The 13456-nt window shown below is 58.6% G+C and overlaps 1 protein-coding gene across 2 annotated transcripts in view; it reads right to left on the bottom strand.

The window, feature by feature from the left end:
• PACSIN1 (protein kinase C and casein kinase substrate in neurons 1) overlaps positions 1-12884 on the bottom strand; it is a 53582-nt gene extending 40698 nt beyond the window's left edge. For both annotated transcript variants that reach the window (XM_056132638.1, XM_056132641.1), the window contains exon 1: positions 12790-12884. The gene's annotated coding sequence lies outside the window, so the exon portion shown is untranslated. The remainder of the gene's footprint in view (positions 1-12789) is intronic.
• Between the last annotated feature and the right edge of the window lie 572 nt (positions 12885-13456).

Here is a 13456-nt window from a genome sequence, read left to right as displayed (position 1 = left end):
CAGTAACGTCTCCATTGGAGACTTTGTTGTTACTGTGTCTGGCATATCGACTACTCTCGGTAGCTTGCCGGGCTCTCCGAGAGGGGCGGAGGAATCGAACTCGGGTCGGCCATGTTGGCTGCGTGCAAGGCAGACGCCCTACCCGCTGTGCTATCGCTCCAGCCCCAGTGCAAAGAGAGAAACAGTGCAAAGAGAGAAACATCAAATTTATAGAAATCTTTAACGATAATAAAAATCCACATTTGACAAAACAAAAACATCACTTCATAACCCCCCCAAAAAAATCAGAAAGAGCCCCATGACTGTAAGATGAAGAAGTCAGTCACGGGAAGAAAAGAAAGGGCTCCTACCACCAGGAACAAGCTAGATGCATGGCACAAAGAACATGTTCATGGGAAAGGTGCCAGACATTTAAAAATATATCACTCCATTCATTAAAGTGCAAAGGAAGAATCATTTGGTTTGGATGCACACGGCAAAACCTCAAAACAAAGCTACTGATAACCTATCTAGAATGGGGGTCCCTCCAGAACAGGGGAGGGACACATGGTAAAAGGCCTGCAGGGTCCCAGGGGATCTTTCTTTGAGCTGTGACCTTCCTTCCTTCCTTCCTTCCTTCCTTCCTTCCTTCCTTTTGAGCTGTGACCTTCCTTCCTTCCTTCCTCCTTCTTTCCTTCCTTCCTTCCTTCCTTCCTTCCTTCCTTCCTTCCTTTTGAGCTGTGACCTTCCTTCCTTCCTTCCTTCCTTCCTTCCTGCCTGCCTGCTTTGGGGCCACACCTGTGATGCACAGGGGTTACTCCTGGTTTTGCACTCGGGAATTACTCCTGGCGGTGCTCAGGAGACCATATAGAATGCTGGGAATCAAACCGGGGTCGGCCACATGCAAGGCAAACGCCCTACCCGCTGTACTATCTCTCCAGTCCCAAATAGTGACTTTTTATATCAAACTGTAAAAATGCATAGTTCTGCACTCAGAGGCCTGGTTCAACCCGCGGCAATGCATGCTCCCCTAGGCACTGCCAGGAGTGACTCCAAAGCACTGCTGGGTGAGGCCCCCTAATGGGGGGAGGGGGGAAAGTAGAATCTATTTATGCATGTTAGTATTTAAAAAGTAAAAAAAATATATATATAGGTCACCTGTAGAGGTTTCTCTAGAACCTGGTGAATCGGAAGAAGGAAGTGAAACTTTCTTTACATCGCAGTTGGTACCTGATTTTAGAACATCCAAATCGGTGGAGGGTTTTATTTATAGAAGTCTATCTAATGCAAACAAAATGATCAAATTAGAAAAATCTCCATCTGGAGGGGACAGGATGATGGAGTTGGGGCGCTGAGAGGCAGCTGAGGGGGTGCGGGGGCTCCCAGCGGATGGCCCTGTGCCCACACCAACAAGGGGCCGTAGAGATAGCACAGTGAGTGGGGAGCTTGCCTTGCTACCAACCAGGTTCCACCCCGGGCACCCCATATGGTCTCCCAAGCACTCCCAAGAGTGACCCCGAGTACAGAGCCAGGAGTAAGCCCTGAGCACTGCAGGGTGTGGCCCCAAGACAAAAAATAAAACAGAATTCTCCCAGAGAGATGGGCTTATTTGCATGGACTTTGCATGCGGAAAAACTATTCCCAGGAGTTGGGGTGGGGGGCGGGGAGCCCAGGCCCCAGCTCAGCACTGGACCACAGAGGGACGCCCTGAGCTGAATCCTGATCCCGACCCCGGGGGGGTGGCACCAAGGCCCAGCCACCCTTGGGGGCCCAGGACAAAGGCCCGGAGCTGGGGCCTGCAAGTGAGGGTGGGTCCAGGATCAGAGGTGCCCCACCTGGGGCAGGGCCAAGCAGGGCAGGTGAGCGGGCGGCCAGTCACCCAACACTGTGGGGGGGGGCGGTTGCTGGCCGCCTGGTGTCCGATGGAGCAGCTGATAGAGGTGACACCAGATCTGGGGTGGGGGAGGAGAGCAGGCAGAGGTGGGGAGACCCAGTATCGGGGGCAGTCTGGGTCCAACTCTAGGCCTCCTCCCCGAGGGAGCTCCGCTGGGAACCGTCGGCGCCTCTTGCAGCCTCAGTTTACCCTTCTGGAAATGGGGTGCTGAGGGGGAGGTGAGCATGCCCGCGGGGCCGCAGGGTGTCCTTACAGCTCAGCGGGGGTCCCCAGGTGTTGGGCAGCTAACCGGGGATCCAGAGGCCCAGAGACGAGGTGGGCTCCCTCCACGCCTGAGCCGAGGACACCCGGGTCTGCTGCGTTAGCGCACAAGAGGAACAAGCCACGGCCGCCAGGCCAGGCTGTGACTGCTCAGGGTCCCGAGTGAGGGAGTGCTCTCGTCCCAGCTGAGCCACCTGTCACCCGTGGGCCTGAGTCTCCTCTCTGCAGAAGTCGCAGGAGGGTGACGAGGAACTTCCGGGCGGGGGGCAGCAGCTCCGGGACCCTGAGCACAGGCTTTGAATGCACGAGCAGAGCCAGGGTTGCATTCTGGTGCATTCTGGTAGCGCAGGGTCCCCTGAGCAACACCGGGCGTGCCCCCCTCCCCCCAACTCAAGTAAACAAAGGCCTTCCTGAGAGGCTTCATGAAGGAAGGAGGTAGAGGAGGGGCCCTCAGCACCCCTGGTGGCATGGGGCCCTGTCCCCTCTCCCCCCTCCCCCCCGTTACTGCAGGCACCGGACACTGCACCCTTCTCCTGAGAGAATATCCTCACCTGCACGGGTGCTGGGCGTGGGCAGGCATGCCCCTTGACCTGTGATTCCAAAGTCAGATGGCACAAGGCCTGGGCTCCTGTCCCACCTGCCACTCCCCATGGAGTCAGACTGGGTGGCGTCCACGTACTTGCCCAGCACGCTGGGGACGCCCCGGGCAGGGCCACTGCAGATGCATCAGGCCTGTGGTGCAGGGCTGGCATCGTCTCCTGGGCCTTGGCAGTCTCACACTCACAGAGCAGGTGCCCTCCCCGACCTCCCGCCGAGAGCATGACCCGGGTTTATTTTATTTTATTTGGAGGGGTTGGGCCACCACCCCTGGCGGTACTCGGGGCTCAGTCCTGGCTCTGTGCTCAGAGGACCACAAGCACATGTGAGGCCAGGTCAGCCGTGCGCAAGGCAAATGCTTGAACAACCCGAGCTCTCTCCAGCCCCAAGCTGATGGCCCTGCGCCCTGACTTCGGCTGTTGAGTCTCTCTGACCACAGGAGCGAGGGCGGAGGCAGGAAGACCAGGCAGAGGCTGCTGCAATACAGCAGGAAGGAGGGAAGGAGAGAGGCAGCAAGGGAGGTATGAGAGGCTGATTCCCAGCACCGCGCTTGCTGGTTTTCCCACTCGGGGTCACACCCAGCTGCATTCAGGAATCACTCCTGGCAGTGCTCGGGGAACCATCAGCCGTTACCGAGATTGAACCATAATTGTTCATGCGGAAGCCAAGATCCTTCCTCCCTCGCTATCTCCCCAGCCTCCAATTTCTGGCTTCTTTTTTTTTATTTTACTTTTTCATTATTTATTTATTTATTTATTTATTATTTCGAATAGCCATCCCTCCACCAGTGCCCATTTCCCACCACCACAGATCCCAGTATCCCTCCCACCCCCCATGCCCCCCATCCCACCCTGCCTCTGTGGCAGGGCATTCCCCTCTGTTCTCTCTCTCCTTTTGAGTGTTGTGGTTTGCAAAAGAGTTAAGCCTGATTTTCAGGGAGAAACGTTGGATGATTTACTTTCCCTTGATCACTTTGTATATACAAGGAGATGTTGCGCGGCCGCATAAGCGAATTTCTGGCCTCTTGAGGGCAAAGTCAGAAGGATCTGCAGGAGACCGCATGAGGAGGGGTTCGAAGACTGAGCCACCCGACCACCAGCTCACCCAAGGACAGAGGAGCAAGTGACCCTCCCCACAGAGGCCATGGGATCCACGAGGGGCAAGAAAAGAAACGAGGGCTCAGTAGGTTGAGCAAGGCACGGTGTGTGCATCTCAACTGGATCCTGATTCCAACATACAACAGGGAGGGCGCTTGCCTTGCAGACAGCCAACCCAGATTCAATCCCTGGTACCACATTTGGCCCTCTGTGCTCCACCAGGATTGATCCCTGAGCACAGAGCCAGGAGTAAACCTTAAGTATCGCCAGGAAAGAAGGAGGAGGAGGAGGAAGAGGAAAAGAGAAAAAAGATGTAGAAGAAGTAGAAGGAAGAAGAGCTGGAGGAGGAGGACGAGGGGGAGGACGACGAAGAGATGGAGGAGGAGGAGAAGGAGGAAGAGAAGGAAGAGGAGGAGGAGAAGGCGGAGAAGGAGGGGGAAGGAGGAGGAGGAAGAGGAGGAGGAGGAAGAAGAGGAGGAGGAGAAGAAGGAAGAGATGGAGGAGGAGGAGAAAGAAAAGGAGGAGGAGGAAGAAAAGAAGGAGGAGGAGGAAAAGGAGGAGGAGGAGGAGGAAGAAATGGAGGAGGAGGAAGAAGAGGAGGAAGAGAGAAAGGAAGAGATGGAGGAGGAGGAAGAGGAAGAGGAGGAAGAGGAGGAGAAGGAAGAGAAGGGGGAGGAGAAGGAGGAGGAGAAGAAGGAAGAGATGGAGGAGGAAGAGGAGGAGGAGGAAGAGGAGGAGGAGGAAGAGGAGGAGGAGAAGGAGAAGGAGCTGTGTACAAACCAGGAGGAGTGCTGAGAGGTCCCTGAGGACAAGTGGGCGTAGTTTTGTCTTTGCTGTGATAACGGCAGTTCTGGTGAGGAAAGGCTCTTGTCAGTTTTTCAGGTACATCTTCATATATTCATGATGACGTGATACCTGGGATTTGGGCTGCATTACTATGAGGAAGTGTGGGAGGGAGTAAGGGGTGCCTCAGCGGGATGAGAAAAGAAAGAGCCTCAGGGAACGCACCCCCCCCCCCGCCCCCCCCGCAGTACCGTGTCTCCAACTGCAAAGGCTGGTGGCGTTTCATGTAACCTGTTCAGAAGTACAGCAGACAGCCGGAGCGACGGTACAGTGGGCAGAGCGCTCGCCTTGCATGCGGCTGGCCGGTGTTTGGCCCCCGGCCTCCCTTCCGGTCCCTGAGCCATACCAGAGTGATCCTTAAGGGGCCAGAGAAATAGCACAACGGGTAGGGCCTCACATGAGGCTGGCTTGGGTTCGATCCCCGGCAGCCTAGAGGGTCCCCCGGGCTCTGTCAGAGGGGATCTCTGAGTGCAGGGCCAGGAGCAAGCCCTGAGCACTGCGGGGTGTGGCCCCAACATAAGCACAGAAGAGGAAACTGTCCAAAGGCAGGCAGAGGGTTCCCAGTGCGGGCCCCCCCTGCGCCCTGACACCCTCGCTGCCAGGCTAGACATGGGTGCGAGCCCAGGGAAGCCGGGTGGGTGAGTGTGGGGGCCTCACTTCCCCCTGTCACGCCTGTGCGGGCTCCTCCCCACGGTCCCCACTGAGATCACTGCATCTCAGTGCCCAGCCTCCCAATCTATCACAGGTCCCCCTCCTGCAGAAGGCCCTCCCTGAGGGTCCCCTAGCCCCCAGCCAGGGAGCGTGCTGACCCCTGTCTCTGAGCTGATCTCCCCAAAGAGACGAACCCAGGGACAGAGGTTAGGATGCGGCCTCTCGCCCAGACTGCCCAACACCAGAACCTGCCTCTTCTGCCGGCTGACCAGTGGGCCTCAGTAGCCACCTCTGTAAAATGGGATGACTAGGACGGCATTGGCCAGACCGAAGGAACAAGGGTCATGCTTGGCTCATGGGTGTGGAATTCAGGCTTGCCTCCCCCGTTCCCCCAGGAAACACTGCCCCCCACATTCCATGGCCTCTCCTGACACCCAGCGGAGTGTCAGCCCCTTCCCAACCCACCAAGCCTGGAAGGAGGAGGAAGCAGAGAAGCCAGGCCATGAGGGCGCGGCTAACAGCCAGCCACCAAGGGAAGTGCAGGAGCCAAGGCTTCTGGGCACCTGACCAGCCAGCAGGGGAGGGAGCAGCTGAAGGAGCTGTTTCGTTTAAGGCGTCAGGGAAAAGCCTCGGGTTTTACCAAGACACAAAAACACTTTTTAAAAGCCCAGGAAGAGGGGGCTGGAGCGATAGCACAGCGGGGAGGGCATCTGCCTTGCACACGGCTGACCCAGGTTCGATTCCCAGCATCCCAGGCGGTCCCCCAAGCACCATCAGGAGTAACCCCTGAGCATCACTGCATGTGACCCAAAAAGAAAAAAAAAAAAAGGAGCTAGGGAGAGCACACAAGCTTAGGGCCCGGGGGTGGCACCCTGCCCACGGGACCTCCCCCAGCACCGCTGGGTATGGCCCCGGGGACCCCTAAGGGTCACCAGAAGTGGCCCCTCTGAAAAATTCTCTGAAATGATATTTGTTGTATCAAATGCAAACAGCAGAGGACGCTGGAAAGAAGGAAGTGGCCTCATGGACCCGGGACTTGCCCTCCCAAAGCCCACGTCCAGGGGACACGCAGCCTTCTGGATACTTCCATGAAGAAATAAACGCGGAGACACATGTGCCTATCTTTCCTTTTTTCTTTTAATTTAATTAATGAATCCTTTTGGTTTGGTTTGTTTTGGGGGCCACATCTGCGGTGCTCAGGGCCTGCTCCTGGCTCTGTGCTCAGGGATCACTCCTGGCGGGGCTTGAGGGACTATATATATGGGGTGCCGGGGATGGAACCCAGGTCTGCAGTGTGCAAAGCCAGTGCCTGGACCCGCTGTCCTATCGCTCTGGCCCCTGGTGGCATTACACGAAAGACACCGTTCAGTAAAGGCCTTAAGTGGCCTTTCACTCCGCCCGCCTCTCCCCTGGGGCATTACACTCTGCCCTGCTCCTCTCAGTACCTACCATGGTGCGTGGCCCACAGAAGACAGTGCTCAAGATTCAGGGGCACAACCACAGCCGCCTGAAACGGCTGTTTCTTACAGGGAGGCCGGAAGTATGTCCCGGGGCCCTCTATCGAGCACAGAGCTCCTGGCCACGTCCAGCACACTCTCTGCAGCCTGAGAAAGGGGGTCCCTGGACCAGAAGCCCCAGGGGGGTAATAATACAAGATCAAAACCCCGATCCTTTAGCCAAAAGGTGGAGTCTGCTTAATCTCCCCGCTTCCGGCTTCCATAACCTTGGCCTGCAGCACTTAATCCTCAGGACTTTTATTTCTCAAATGGATTAAGCTTATTTAGTGACTCCACCTTTGATCATCCAATCTCCTTTGGTGCCTCCTTGAGTAAATGAGTGAATCCGGCAGCAATTATTCTGTGCAATTATTTCTGAGCAATCCTAGGAGCTCCGATCCCCCCCACCCCCTGCGCTTATTCCCCAGACAGGAAACGGAAACGATCTCCAGATATGATACTGGAAATGTGTTCCGTTTGTTGCAGGGCCTGGGACTGAAACCGAACTCTGGGCCGGAAACAGTCCACAGTGCTGGCTTCAGGGCCAGGGAGACGGTCCAGGGAGGACTCACGTGTCGCCCTGCAGACTGAACCCTGGTTCAATCCCCAGCACCGCACGGTCCCCAAGCATCGCTAGGTGCGGCCCTGGGGTTCTCTAAGCTCAGCCCCGCAGAGCCCAGGCCCTCCACATCCTCAGGCCCCCACCTCGCACCGCAGGCTCTGTGGGCTGAGAACTGCCAAGAGGGGCCTTTCAGCCTCCTAAGCACTGTTAGGAAGCTTCCCCCAGACGCAACAAAACTCTACCAACTACACACAATGACCAGGCTGGAGTGATAGAGCAGCGGGTAGGGCGTTTGCCTTGCACGCGACCGACCCGGGTTCGACTCCCAGCATCCTGTATGGTCCCCTGAGCACTGCCAGGACTAATTCCTGAGGGCATGAGCCAGGAGTAACCCCTGTGGGTAATTTCGGGTGTGACCCAAAAAGAAAAAAACAACTTCAAACAAGGATCAATTGAGCCCTCTTCTGATCCCATTCTCCCTCCTGTCCCAGCCCTGCGGTCACAGTCACGTTGAGTCCTTACAGTCCCGAGTGCAGAGCTGGAGAGATCCCCAAGCACTGTCGGGCATGGCCCCTCTAAAACACCAAACTACAGGCCCCACGGGTCAGAGAGAGCTGGAGGGCTGAGGGGCGGCCTAGCGTGCGGAGCCACGTTCGAACCCTGAACGTCAGTCTCCAAGCACTGCTGGGACCAGCCCCAAGCACAGGGCCAGGAGTAGCCACCAAGCCCTGCTGAGTGTGGCCCCAAACAGAGAGAGAGAGAGAGAGAGAGAGAGAGGGAGGGAGAGAGAAAGAGAGGGAGAGAGAGAGATGGAGAAAGAGAGAGAGGGAGAGATGGAGAGAGGGAGAGAGAGATAGATGGAGGGAAAGAGGGAGAGAGAGAGGGAGAGACGGGGGGAGGGGGGAAGAGAGAGAGAGAGAGAGAGAGAGAGAGAGAGAGTGTTCCAAGGGGCCTGAGGGCACGCGGAGGCTTGGGGTTGATTCTCAGCACAGCCTAGATGTGTGAGACTTTTAGATAAATAACAAGTATTGGGGGGATCTAGTTCAGTAGTAAACTGCCTACCTTGCACTTGTGAGGCCCTGGCTTCCACCTGCACTAACACACACAAAGTAACAAATAAAATGTTTAGAATCCGGGCGGAATGATAGCACAGGGGTAGGGTGTTTGCCCTGCCCGTGGCCAATGCAGGTTCAATCTCCCATATCCCATATCCCACGGTCCCCCAAGCCCCACCAGAAATGACTCCTGAGCACAAACCCCATGCATTGCCGGGTGTGGTCCCCAAACAAACAAAACTTAAAAAAAAATTACTTTAAATATATATTTTTTTATTTATTGGGGCTGGAGCGATAGCACAGCGGGTAGGGTGTTTGCCTTGCATGCAGCCAACCGGGGTTCGATTCCTCCGCCCCTTCAGAGAGCCCGGCAAGCTACCGAGAGTATCTCACCCGCACGGCAAAGCCTGGCAAGCTACCCGTGATATATTTGATATGCCAAACACAGTAACAACAAAGTCTCACAATGTTACTGGGCCCGCTCGAGCAAATCGATGAACAATGGGAGGACCGTGACTATGACCATGATTTATTTATTTATTTTTTAAGAACAAGTATGTCCCATGCAAGAACCTAGCAGGTCTTCAATCTACAAAAGAAACTCAAATGTGCAGATTCTCTGAAAATCTCACAGGGCTGGAGAGCGGAATACTTATATTTATTATATTATTAGCATTAGTTCAATTTGGGGGCCACACGTGGCAGTGACCAGGACTTACTCCTGGTTCTATGATCAGGGAATCAGTCCTGGTGGCGCTCTCTCTCTCTCCCTCTCCCTCTCTCTCTCTTTCTCCCTTTCTTTCTCCCTCTCTCTCTCCACTCTCTCCTCCCTCTCCCGCTCCCTCTCCCCCTCTTTCTATCTCTCCCCACCTCACCGGCACCTGTATTCTAACCCCACTTCTGCATTCCCCACACCACCACACACATGTTAGTGCCCAGTGAGGTTTAAGAGAAACCCAGGCTTCCTCCCACCCAGCATCTGCACACGCGGCCTCCAGCTTTCCCGAGAACCCCCCCTTCCTGCCTGCCCAGGGCTCACGCTCACCTATGTCAGTGCCACAGCAGTTCCTGTGCGAAGGGGAGGAGCTTTCTCGTGGACATCCTGCCCTGCACCCCGCAGGCGCTCCAGCCCCGCGAGAACACAGCTTTCCTCAGCATTGCAATATATATATATATATATATATATATATATTTATTAAGGTAGTCTGGAACCAAACTAGCATCTCTGAGGCTTTCCTTTCATTGGCTGACGGGTCCATTCTAAAATACCGGTGAGTACACATTGCCTCAGTAACACAATAAAAGCTTCTTTATGTTGTCGGGCCTGAAGAAATAGCGCAGTGCCATTTGCGTTGCATGCAGCTGACCCTGGCTGGATCCCTGGCACCCCATAGGGCTCCCCCAAGCCCACCAGGAGTCATCCCTGAGCACAGAGCCAGGAGTAAGCCCTAAGCACCACCAGGCATGGCCCTGAAACAGAACAAAATAAAACAAAGCAAGATAACGAGCTTCTTGTTGTTGTTGTTGTTGTTGTTCTTTTAAAAATAAATGCAAAAGCAAACCGTGAGGAGCTTGCCCTTGGCTCCTCCCCCTTCCCAGCCACCTGCCCCCAGGCAGGGCAGATCAGCTGGTGGGGGGGACTCCCCCACAACCACGCTCTACCCGTCCAGTTTCACTTCTCTCCAGCACAAGCTTCTGCCCCCACCTGTCTTTGCCGGAGGGAAGTGATGCAAATTTCTGTGGGTCCCCATCGCCCACAGCAGATGAGAGATGCTAAATCAAATTCCAGAGAAAGTCAAGCCCAGCGCAGAACGGGAGCCAAGGGGCTCCGAGCGACATCGCAGCGGGGAGGGCACCGGTCTTGCACGCTGTTGACCGGGGTCTCATCCCCGGCACCCCAGATGGTCCCCCAAATCCCCCGCGAGCACCGCCAGGAGTATTTCCTGAGCACAGAGCCAGGAGGAATTCCCTAAGCACTGCTGGGTGTGTCCCCACACGAAACCAAAACCAAGAGATGGGAGCCAAGATTCAGGCGAATCCACGACAGGACGAAGACCAGGACTCCAGGATTGAGGGGAACGGGGCAGCCCCAAAGGCCGAGCTGGGGGTGGGGAGGGGCGCTTCAGGGGCTCAGTCCAAGCCAGGGAAGCTTCTAGAAAGAACAGAAGTCTGAGCCTGGGCAGGCAGAGGAGGGAGTGTGCTGGGCTGGGACCAACCTTTGTAAGGGTTGAAGGTGACGCTCCTAAGAGCTCCCAAGAACGGGAGGGGGCAGGGGGAGGGGAGAGGGGCCCGACCACAGCCGCAGGCCTTCTGCACTTTGCCCTCAGGGCATGGGGAGGCCGCCCTGGGCTGGGCACTCGAAGGTGGGCCTGTAAAGATCACTGTGCCAGGGGCGGGGACTACAGCACAGCCGTCTGCCCTTGCCTTGCACGTGGCCACTTGGGTTTGCTCCCCCTGCCCTCCCCATGGCCCCCCAAGCACTCTCAGGAGTAATTCCTGAGCACAGTGCCAGGAGTAACTCCTGAGCACCACCAGGTGTGGCCTTCCCCCCACTCCGCAAAAAAAAAAAAAAATAATAATAATAATAAAATCACTATGCTTGTCCATGGGGGAAGCCCCGGTCTCACCCACAGAGCTCACACTCTCCCTGAAAGCTGGGGCAGAGGGAGCTGAATCCCCAGGGACACAGCGGCCTTCAACAGCTGGTCCCAGCCCTCGGGGCTCTGTCGGGGACACAAGAGCCTCTAGACGGGTTGGAATCCGGCTCCTCCATTTCCCAACGGGCCCCCAGACCTCCCTGCTCACTCCCTGGACCCCGGGAAGTCTGAGAGGGCGCAGCACACACCACGCTCCCACTCACATTCCCTCTGCTCCCTGCACGAAGGAGGGTGATGGGGGCCGAGTCCAAGCCTCGGGACAGGTCAGCGTGTCAGTCCGGGACCTCCCGGTACAGCCCGGCAGGCAGAGCGGAGGAGGCCAAGTCCCCTGCTTGTGGCTCGCAGGCTCCCGGGCAGTGATGCCCCGGCACCTGCTCTGGGAAGATGCCCCAAGACTGCTGGCCGGAACTTGCCCGAGGTCTGGACCGATCCCAGCAAGAAAGGGCTCACCCAGGGCCCAGGCGCAGGCACCCCCCCCGCCCCCCCCCCCCATGAATGCAGCCCTTCTCCCCAAAGGCCACAGCCAGGAAGGGTCTCCACTGGTGGGGGGGGGGGGGTCCCAGGGAAGTGAGAGGAAGCCAGGAGCAGCCTCGGCACTGGCTAGGTCCCCAAGTTCAAGCTCATTCCTCCCCTCCTTCGGTGTTGCTGCAAACCGAGGTGAGGCAGGGCACAGGTGACAGATATGAATCAGACTCTTGCCCTAAAGGCACTCGGAAGGCTAGAGGGTGACAGACAAGATGGAAATAACCAAGCCACAAGGCAGGAGAAAGCGGGGCAGGGGCAGGAGGCAGGGACCTCACCTGGGGAATCTGGGAGGCCCCCGGGAGGTGGTGACTTGGGGCACCGTCATGGGAGGAGAGGGGGCTAGGGGGGTGACCGCTAGACCCTCTGACATCACTGACAGTTGTGTAGGTAGCTCCTGGCAGCGGGGAGCCAGGGCAGGGTGGGTGATTCATGGCTGAGCCCAGAGGAAAGGCAGCGGGCATCTGGGTGAGAGTGAGCTGGGGGGCTGGGGAGCAGCTGGGCTCGGAGCTGGCGCTGCCAAGGTCGGGTTTGTCCCTGTGTCCCTTGCACCCCGGTCACCTTTTCATCTTTTCACGGACTCCTGCGCGCAAAAATAAATGGAGGGGGGGGGGCCGGAGGTGGGCAGCGAGATCTGATGGGCAGCGAGTGGCCACAGCCCAATCGGCTGGCCTGGCGCTGTGTCTGCGGCCGCGGCAGCCTCGTCCCTGGCCCCCAGGCCACCCCAGGGGCGGTGGGGGACAGTGTCACCCTGGCTGGGGGAAGGAGCGGTGGGGGTCAGCGTCACCCGGGTGCGGGAAGGAGCGGTGGGGGACAGCGTCACCCAGCTGCAGGGAAGGGGCGGTGGGGGACAGGGCGGTGGGGGACAGTCACCCCCGCAGCCCAGATCCGACGCACGCATCAGCTGCCCGCTAAGCCCGCACGGGGCCAGCGCAGCGCCCTGCGGGGAGCCGGGGGCCCAGGTCGGGGTCGGGGGGGGGCGCCCGAACCCCAACGTCCCAGGGGTCTGCTCCCTGCGGCGGCCCCCACCCCACCACCGTCCTCGCCGTGCCCGGGCGCTGCCCACGCCGGCCCCGCGCCCCTGCCCAGCTGCGCGGTGCCCGCCGCCCCCCCCATCCACCCACTCCGCACGCGCGCACGTCCCCGCCGGGTCGTCCCGGGCCGGACCCCCCTACCTGGACGCCGGCGCGCTGGGCAGCATTGGGCGGCGGGGAGGCAAGCCCGGCCGACTGCCCGGCGGCAGAGGAGCGGCGCGGCGGGGCTGCGGCGGCGGGAGGAGGGCGGGCGGGCGGCGCGGAGGAGGCGGCGGCAGAGGCGCGCACTCGGCGCGGCGGAGCCAATGGGAGCGCGGCGCGGGCGGCGGGGCCTGCGCAGGTGGCGGCGGGCGGGGGCCCGCGGGCTCCTCGGGGGCGCTGGGCCGCTGCGGCGCGCGGGGCCGGGGTGCGGGTTCGCCCGCCGCCCCCGGGTCTCCGCAGGCACGTGGCCGGGAAGGTGACCCCCGCCGCGGCGCCCTCCCGCCGGGACCCGCCGGCCCTGCACGGCGCGGGCGGGGCGGCCCCGCAGACTCTCCGCGGGCGGCTCTGATTCATCCTCCCGCTGCCCACCAGAGCCCGATATACCCGGCTGCGGCGACGAGCACCGAGTCCGGGCGGGGGAGGGCTCTGGGGACAGCACCCGCGCCACGCGTCTGCACACACAGGCGGACGCACATGCACAGCCGCAGGGACGCAGACACACATGCATACGTGCACAGGCACACGTAGATTCATACAAGCAGACATACAGACACACATGCATACACACAGACATACAGACACACATGCATACACACAGACATACGGA

This window comes from Sorex fumeus, unplaced genomic scaffold (assembly GCF_029834395.1).
Source record: "Sorex fumeus unplaced genomic scaffold, SorFum_2.1 ptg000094l, whole genome shotgun sequence".
NCBI classification, from domain to species: domain Eukaryota; kingdom Metazoa; phylum Chordata; class Mammalia; order Eulipotyphla; family Soricidae; genus Sorex; species Sorex fumeus.
This window is presented reverse-complemented; position numbering and strand designations above follow the sequence as displayed.